Raw genomic sequence first — 9,476 nt, forward strand, 5'->3', positions numbered from 1 at the left:
CATACAAAGAACAAGATCTCTGAGGGGAATAACCTTATATTAAAAAGGAAGTATTTAAAGTTTGGCATGACTTAGCTTTCTTGTTGCCGCGCTGGCGTCCTTCGCCCTTGCAGGCGGCGCAGCCTTCTCCTGGTCGTCTTCTTCTTTAGAGGCCATGGCGATGAAGAACTGCTAGGCTAACTACTAGACCAGATTCTCACAATTGCGCCCCTACCTGGCGCGCCAAAGATGTCGGTGGGAAACGACACCTATGGGATCACAAGAATTCCTACTACGGTTGCTGGGGCGCGGGGTTGTGAGAAGAGCAGGATTAATAGTCAGCACAAGGATCGTTTACCTAGGTTCGGGCCGCGAGGATGCGCAAAACCCTAGTCCTGCTTTGGTGGATGTATTGAGTGTTCTTGAGCTCTCCAACTAGCTATGGTGGCCGTGTAGTTCCAAAGAGTCGAATCCTCCTCCAGTACGCCATGGGCCTCCTTTTATAGTCGAAAGGGGATGCCACAGTGGCACACAGGAGGTGGAAAGGCCTACAGTACTATGAGCTTCTCGCTCGTATTACAGGACAAGACGCATTTAATGCATCACTTAGGTGTCCCCTAGCTTTATCGGGGACGGGAGCGAGGCTCGTCCCGTCCATCGCCGCTCCTCTTCGCTTCGACACGCGCCCTGGCCAGCGATGCATGCGGCGCCATGTAGGCAGGCAGGCAGCTGAGGTAGCACGGTGGTAGGGTCTTCACGAAGATCTGCATGCCGCCATGCAGGCGCTTGCTAATCTGGCCTGGAAGCTGCATGTTGCCACGCAAGTGCCTGCCCAGTTGGTCGGGCTGGCAGCTGCATGCTAATGGCGGTGGAAACTTGGCTGGTGCGGGCCTGGCAGTGGCCCCGCTGATGTCCTCGGCAAGGGCCTTGCCGGGGGCCCGGCAAGGGTCTTGCCATGGCGCGCAGTCGTCCCCGGTAAGGGTCTTGCCGGGGGTCTCGTGGCTTTCCTCGGCAAGGATCCCGCCGAGAGTCGTCGTCTTCTGGTCCTCATATGATCTCATATATCTATGGTCTTGAGAAAGATCTGCATGCCACCACAGAGGTGCCTCCCGAGCCCTGGTCCAATCGTAGTTGGTTGGGTTGGAACCTGTGGGCTCAAGGGCGGCTCGCTCTGTTGGTGTTTGGGCAAGTTGCCCCGGCAAGGTCCTTGCCGGGGCCGCGGAGGCCGCCCCGGCAAGGGCCTTGCCGGGGTTCTCCACCTCGCCCCTTTGCCGTCTTGTGTTTCTGGCCTTGGTGTTGCCTCTGACCACCTTGTTCCTCTGGCTTCTCTCCGGCTTCCCTCCCCTGCTCTGCTTAGTGTGGCCGTGGGCGCGACTCCGACTGTCCGTGCACAAGTAAAGGGGTCAAAAGGAGCGCCCCTAATTTTGTACACCGACACGAGGCCAAAAATTATATATATAATTCCGATCACGATGAACCAGATGCATAGGATAAAACTTCTGATGAAATTCCAATTACAATCGGTTGTAGATCCATGATCCAACATCATCACATAGCATATACCATGCCAATTCCTTTCCCTTCAAAGATAAAGGGAAGACCTTATTCTTGACAACATTCTCGAGCATACCTGCAAGCTTAAATAATCCACATAGATTAGGTGCATATCAGGATGTAATGTTCCATCCTGCATAAGGATTAGCTAGCAGTTTCTCTATCATACCCGAAGGAATTTCATAATAAATATTTTCAGTAGGTGCAGTAGGTTGAGGAGCAACTCATTGATCTTCCGGTCGAGGTGAAGATACCCCGAACAAGCCCCTCAAAGGATTACTTTCCAAAGTAACAAGTGATAGTAAATTTCAGCACACTATATAAATGTTTCCTTACCAAATTCCACTTACCAAAGGCGCTTCACTCTCCGGAAATGGCGCCATAAAAGAGTCTTGATGACCCACAAGTATAGGGGATCTATCGTAGTCCTTTCGATAAGTAAGAGTGTCGAACCCAACAAGGAGAAGAAGGAAATGACAAGCAGTTTTTAGCAAGGTATTCTCTGCAAACACTGAAATTATCGGTAACAGATGGTTGTGTGATAAGATAATCTGTAATGGGTAACAAGTAAGAAAAGTAAACAAGGTGAAGCAAGGTGGCCCAATCCTTTTTGTAGCAAAGGACAAGCCTGGAAGAACTCTTATATAATGCAAAGCACTCCCGAGAACACATGGGAATTCTTGTCAAGTTAGTTTTCATCATGCTCATATGATTCGCGTTCGTTACTTTGATAATTTGATATGTGGGTGGACCGGTGCTTGGGTGCTTCCCTTCCTTGGACAAGCCTCCCACTTATGATTAACCCCTCTCGCAAGCATCCGCAACTACGAAAGAAGAATTAACATAAATCTAACCATAGCATGAAACATATGGATCCAAATCAGCCCCTTACGAAGCAACTCATAAACTAGGGTTTAAGCTTCTGTCACTCTAGCAACCCATCATCTACTTATTACTTCCCAATGCCTTCCCCTAGGCCCAAACAACGGTGAGGTGTCATGTACTCGACGTTCACATAACACCACTAGAGGAAAGACAACATACATCTCATCAAAATATCGAACGAATACCAAATTCACATGACTACTTGTAGCAAGACTTCTCCCATGTCCTCAGGAACAAACGTAACTACTCACAAATCATATTCATGTTCATAATCAGAGGTATATTAATATGAATAAAGGATCTGAACATATGATCTTCCACCGAATTAACCAACTAGCATCAACTACAAGGAGTAATCAACACTACTAGCAACCCACAGGTACCAATCTGAGGTTTTGAGACAAAGATCGGATACAAGAGATGAACTAGGGTTTGAGAGGAGATGGTGCTGGTGAAGATGTTGATGGATATTAACCCCCTCTCGGTGAGAGGATCGGTGGTGATGACGATGGCGATGATTTCCCCCTCCCAGAGGGATGTTTCCCTGTAGAACAGCTCGGCCTGAGCCCTAGATTGGTTCTGCCCAAGTTCCACCTCGAGACGGCGACGCTTCGTCCCGAAAGCTTCCTTCTGATTTTTCTCAGGTCAAAACACACCATATAGCAGAAGATGGGCGTCAGGGGACTGCCAGGGGGCCCACAAGGACGGGGGGCGCGCCCAGGGGGGTAGGGTGCGCCCTCCACCCTTGTGGTTGGCTGGGGGGCCCCTCTGGTGCTTTCTTCGCCCAGTATTTTTATATAATCCAAAAATATTCTCCGTGAAGTTTCAGGACCTTTGGAGTTGTGCAAATAGGTCTCTAATATTTGCTCCTTTTCTAGTCCAGAATTCCAGCTGCCGGCATTCTCCCTCTTCATGTAAACCTTATAAGATAAGAGAGAAAAGGCATAAGTATTGCGATATAATGTGTAATAACAGCCCATGATGCAATAAATATCAATATAAAGGCATGATGCAAAATGGATGTATCACACTACATTGCTCTTATGAGTACCTCTTGCCCTGTATGACCATACTTACTTTCATAGCTGGTTGATTATGTAGCATCACTGCACATGTTAGGCTCGTTATCATTCATTTGGTGGACATTATAAGATCCGTATGGAATCTTACATAAATTTAGAATCAACCCAATGCTTTGAAGAGGTTTAGCTCTGCAGTCTTCTTGTAAGGACTGAACGTCGTCTATCACTGTACTTACATTAACAGCTACTCCCTCCGTCCCATAATATAAGAACGTTTTGTACAGTACACCCGTGTTCAAAACACTCTTATATTATGGGAGGAGGGATTGGTTCATTGTGTACCATTCTGCATCTTATCTCCCTCGCCCACCATTTACTAAAAATATCAGATCTATATTTAATCTTACCAAAAAGTTGAATGCACAAACAATGTGAGTGCAGAAGTGTAGCCCATTGCTCTTGTCAGTTCATTTTGTCCTATAACGCTTGTACTTCCAGGGATTGGTAGTTGATTATGTAGCATCAATCTGCATCTTATCTTCATTATCCTCTATCCCTTCCAGTATTATCATATCTGTAATTACTCTCTACAAAATGTAGAGTACAGGCAATGCTTATGAAGAAGATTTTGTACTGAAATTCTTGAGTTATCCTTCCCTTGACATGGAGAAGGGCATTATAAAGCCGGTGTTAACTGTTAATGTAAGTCAGTCCTTCTAAAGCCTTGATCCTCTGCTGCTGTTTCATTTGCTCATACTCCCTATCGTTAACAGCTATTTAGTTTGTTGTTTCTATCAAAATGCATGTTCGCAACAACCGTAAGTTCCAAGTTTTACTTGTAAAACCAAATTCCTTATTCATACCATGCACATTACTCAATACTCCCTATATGTATGCTTGTTTTTGTGGATCTATTATCCAATGTGTGGTGAAGCAGCCAACGTTTTCACCTAGTCATCTCATGTTTTATCTTACTGATGTGGCTGATGATATGAACAACATCCCATGCACATTAACCAGAAATAGATACAATGATTATCTTTGCCTTTCATCTAAGCTTGTTTTGTTGACATGGTAATCCAGTACTGTGGTGAAGCTCCCTGCATTATGAACAATGCCAGATTATGCTATTGATATTTTGAACTTACTCTTTATTTTCTAATTTGAAATTGGATGGAATTGACAGCACAGTTATCATCTTTGTTTATACACGTGCAAAACATGGCATCTCTTTGCTTGTTTAATGGTGATATGCTGGATGGCATGCACAAGTTTGCTGAAGGCTGTGAGACAAACCCAACACATATTGCAGCAAAGAAGGCAAAACATCTTGAAGATAGCGAGACAACCCCAAAGTCTTGTCTTGATGTAGTGTTCAAGTTACTTGAGACTAGCAGTCAGACAAGCTCATAGAATTCGCTGTTCGAATCAGTTCGACTTCTTCAGTCCCAAGTTCTAGCAGAAAGGCATTCTGCAACTCAACTTTGACTTGAAGTCCTACCTCTAAGAAAGTGTAGCGACCCGACCTCAGACGGTCAAGTCTCTGTGCTTAAGTGTCATCCCTGGATCGGTAATGCTGACACACACAGTATTCGAAGGTTTTATAACAGAGTAGCAATCACACACTTATTACATCGAGTGTCTCAAAAGAGAACTTATTACAATAAATATGGCTTAAGGCCATCTAAATAAGATAATAGCGGAAGGCTTGGAAGATAAAGTGAGTCCATCAACTCCAACGGCATAGCTGAGTGCACGACAGCGGCCTAGCGAACCTTACTCTTCGTCTGAAAAGTCTGCAACATGATATGTTGCAGCCCGAAAACGGGTCAGCACATGGAATATGCTGGCAAAATAACACAATAGAGCAATGAACAGAATAAATGCTATCACTACATGCATATATCGCTGGTGGAGGCTCTATGGTTATATTATTTTGTGAAAAGCCAATTTTTCCCTACAACAAAGGAATGTATATTTTATTTAACTATCATGGTAGTTGAAACATCATTGAGAAGGTTCCTCCAACTCAATCCCAATTAAAAGTAATTATCAACCCAACAAAATTAAATTAGAGTGATGAGATCCATATGATAATCCAAGAACCAGATACTCAAGATGTCCATAACCGGGGACACGGCTAACCATGATTAGTTTGTACACTCTGCAGAGGTTTGCACACTTTTCCCCACAAGACTCGATCTCCTCCATTGGATTTCTCGCACTACATGGTGTTTGAGAAACTGATGACCGAGACACAGTCTTTCAGAAGCACTAACTCTTTACTCTTGGTGGACAGTTACACCTACTTTCCCTCTACATCTGCTAGCCCACCACTGAAAGAGGTCATGCAACATAGTCAACTATGCTAGAGCCCATAATAGCTTGTGGCTGCACACGGAAGTTTCTAGCATGAATAATCTTATGATCCCTTTGAGCCTAGGTGGCAGAAGGATGATCACATGGGTACTCCGGGATATCCTAGGACAACACTGGATTCTCCAGGTGCCCAAACCAACAATCCACCCAAATGTGTATTAAAGTTGCCACCTTAAGTTGAACCTTTAGTTAACAATCTCACATCTGTCATGGATACACTCAAACCCAATCCACGTCTACGAGCATAGCATAGCAATATAAGCATAACGTAGAAGTAACTCCCAAGGGTTTGATAATAAACAGGGCAATAGTTTCTATCTCATCATCTACTTCCCAATACCCACAAGTTAATCACATCCTAATCATGCAATGTTTGAGGATTGATACTAATGCATAAAAACTGGGTATGAAAAGAGTATGATCAATGTGTTACTTGCCTTGCTGACGATTCGCAAAACCTAGTGACTCGTAGTAGCACGCTTCGCACTACGGGAATTCTATCGCAAACAAACAATTGCATACATAAGCACTCAAGCAAAGATGCATGGGTAAAACTCAAATAAGAAGATCGAATCTGAAAACTCAACTAAAGAGATTGGATTTGCAAAAAGAATGAAATCAAACGGAGCATCGAAACTCAAACTACGAAAGAAACAAGATCCGTTTACTAATCTGGACTAAAGTCAAATTTTATAGTACCAAAATCTTGTTCAAGTTGGTTAAACAGAAAGAGGGCTTCGAGACGAAGATCTAGACACTTGTTTCACCTGATTTGGATAAACGAGCGAAATGTTATACTAGAACGAAGATTAGGGCAGAAATCGCGATCGAAAATAATCGCGGAAAACCTGGAAAAAGAAAAACTGACGAACAGGCTAACGAACGAACGTTCGCTGTCTGCGGCTAACGGACGAACAACGTTCGTTAAAACGAACATACGGACGAACGTCCGCTATTTAACCGAACCGAGAAAAACCGAAACAAAACCGGTCTAAAAGATGAGCTAGGGTTTTGAAAAAAAAACCGAACGGTTTTCTCGTGAAAACCGGCGGCGGCGGCTTATACCTCCGGCGATGGCGGACGGCGGGGCGGCGAGGCGACGGTCGGCGGCGGCACGGCGCGGATCGAGCGCGGGCGGCGGCGGTGCTAGGGTTAGGCGGGGCTGGGGTGGGCTGGGGCGCTCGGGCCTCCCGGCTTATAAAGCCGGCCGGGCTAAGTGTCCAGGTCGGAGACGGCCCGGTAAGTCGGTTACTTTTTTAAATAAATCCTAACACAGAAAAACAATTAAAAGAAATACTAAACGGACTCCAAAAATCCTGAAATAAATTTTCACGGTCCTCTAATAATATTGCGGGCAAAGTGAACATTTATTTGGGCCTCTAATGCAATTATGAAAAACACATATTTTTCCTAATTCAAATAAAATTGCAATAAAATCCAAATAAAAATTCTTATTTGATTTTTAAAAAATTTCATCCAATATTTCATTTATTTTGGAGAAGTCATATTATCTCCTCTCATATATTTTAATATGAAATATTTTCGGAGAGAAAAATAATAAGAATCAAAGTGATCCTTGTTTCGATATTTGATAAAATTCAAATATGAAAAACGTGAAATCCCCAACTCTCTCCATAGGTCCTTGAGTTGCTTAGAATTTCGAGAATCGCAAAACAAAATGCAATAAATTATGATATGCATGAATGACCTATGTATAACATTCCAAATTGAAATTTTGGGATGTTACAGAAAGATTGCGGAGAACACCAATGAGAACCTCATTGCTAAACAGCTACACCTGGAAGCTATGACCGACATGCTAGGCCGGTCTCACGGCCTTGCTTAGCAGCTTGTGCAGCAGTTCCCGTGCAATGCTAACCTTTCTTGAACTGTCTTGGAAGTGGTCTTGGTTCAGTATTATTATGTCACGCTGCAATGGCGCCCAGTTTTTGTAATCTGCTTCTTCGTTGCGCTTTATGATCACTGGTGGCGAACTTCGATGCCCAATGGATGTAATATACCATAAATCCTTTATTGTACAGTGTAGGTTTATTCTAAGTTACTATGCCATAATTTCTTTATTGCATAGAGTAGGTTTGTTCTTAATTCCTACTAGTTACTGCCATCATTCGCTATCTGAAAAAATGGAGAAAATCTGATGTAGTCCACCGGGCCGAAACATTCCCCTCTAGCGGGCGTGCTTTTTAGCGAGCCACAATTGGGCCGACCTGCAACTTTCTTGGGCCTGAAAGGCCATTGGGGCCTTCACACTTTGCGCCAGGCCCACAACTTACACGGGCCTATATTCGGCCCAAAGTTCAGTTGGGCCTTTAGTGGACCAAACGCTTAGTTGGGCCCATGTAGCTTTGGGCCATTAACAGGCTGAATATTCTGCTGGCCTGTTACGGCCCGGAAGAAACCATGGGCCTTTAACAGGCCGAAATGCATGTTGGGCCTCAATTTTCACTAGTCGTCGACATGCCTTCAGCAGGCTGAAATGTAGACTGGGCCTTTTTTGGCCCAGTTATATGACGGACTATTACTAGGACGAAACATATCTCAGGCCTTAGTTGTCCCACTGATATCATGGGCCTTTAAGAGGCCAAAATCTTAGTAGAGGCATCAAAGAGCCGAATTATACGGCAGGCCTTTAACAGGCCCAAAGTCACATTGGGCTGGACTGTTGCCACCTTTATCACGGGCCATTAGAGGGTCGGATGTCGCGTCGGACCATATATGGCCCATGGGCCCATGTCTAGATCGGGCCTCTAACAGGCCGAAATGTCATAATTACATAGGTGGCTACTACACACATGACATTTCCATGCACCAAAGTAAACTATATATTACATGCATGATTAACTAGGATAAACGATCACCTGATCATCATCTACTTCTTGTGACGCTTGCTGCCACTGCTCTCCTGGTGGCTCGATCCAACCTCATCGATTTTGGGAAGGAGGCACTTCCTCATGTCAACGATCCGCCTGTGCATCTCGTAGCATGTGTACACGCTCTTAGCCGCGAACCAGAGGTGAGGTTCATCCAGTTGCCGCACCCAGGCCCCGTGCCATGATATGGGACGTGTTCAGTTGGCATCCTGCTTCATCTTTTTGTAGTAGGGGTCGATGATGGCCGAGGCGAGTTCAACAAGGGAGTCCTTCTTCGTGCTGCCCCAGACCTGGTAGTGGCCACGGATTTCGACAAGGTTCTTGCAGGACAAGCTCGTAACCCTGAGTACTTTTACAACGTGGGTGGTATCCACCGTAGCGAACTTGTAGTGGGTGTTGTTGACAAATGATACGTCTCCAACGTATCTATAATTTTTGATTGTTCCATGCTATTATATTATCTAATTTGGATGTTTTATATGCATTAATATGCTATTTTATATGATTTTGGGACTACCGATTAACCTAGAGCCCATTGCCAGTTCTTGTTTTCTCCTTGTTTTAGAGTTTCGCAGAAAAGGAATACCAAACGGAGTCCAAACGGAATAAAACTTTCGCGATGATTTTTCTTGGATCAGAAGACACCCAACAGACTTGGAGTGCAAGTCAGAAGAGCCACGAGGCGGCCACAAGGGTGGAGGGCGCGCCCCCCTCGGTGACCCGCTGACCTAGATCTTCCTCCTATATATTCTCAAATAACCCAAAA

Source organism: Triticum aestivum, chromosome 4D, assembly GCF_018294505.1.
Source record: "Triticum aestivum cultivar Chinese Spring chromosome 4D, IWGSC CS RefSeq v2.1, whole genome shotgun sequence".
Taxonomy (NCBI): Eukaryota; Viridiplantae; Streptophyta; class Magnoliopsida; order Poales; family Poaceae; genus Triticum; species Triticum aestivum.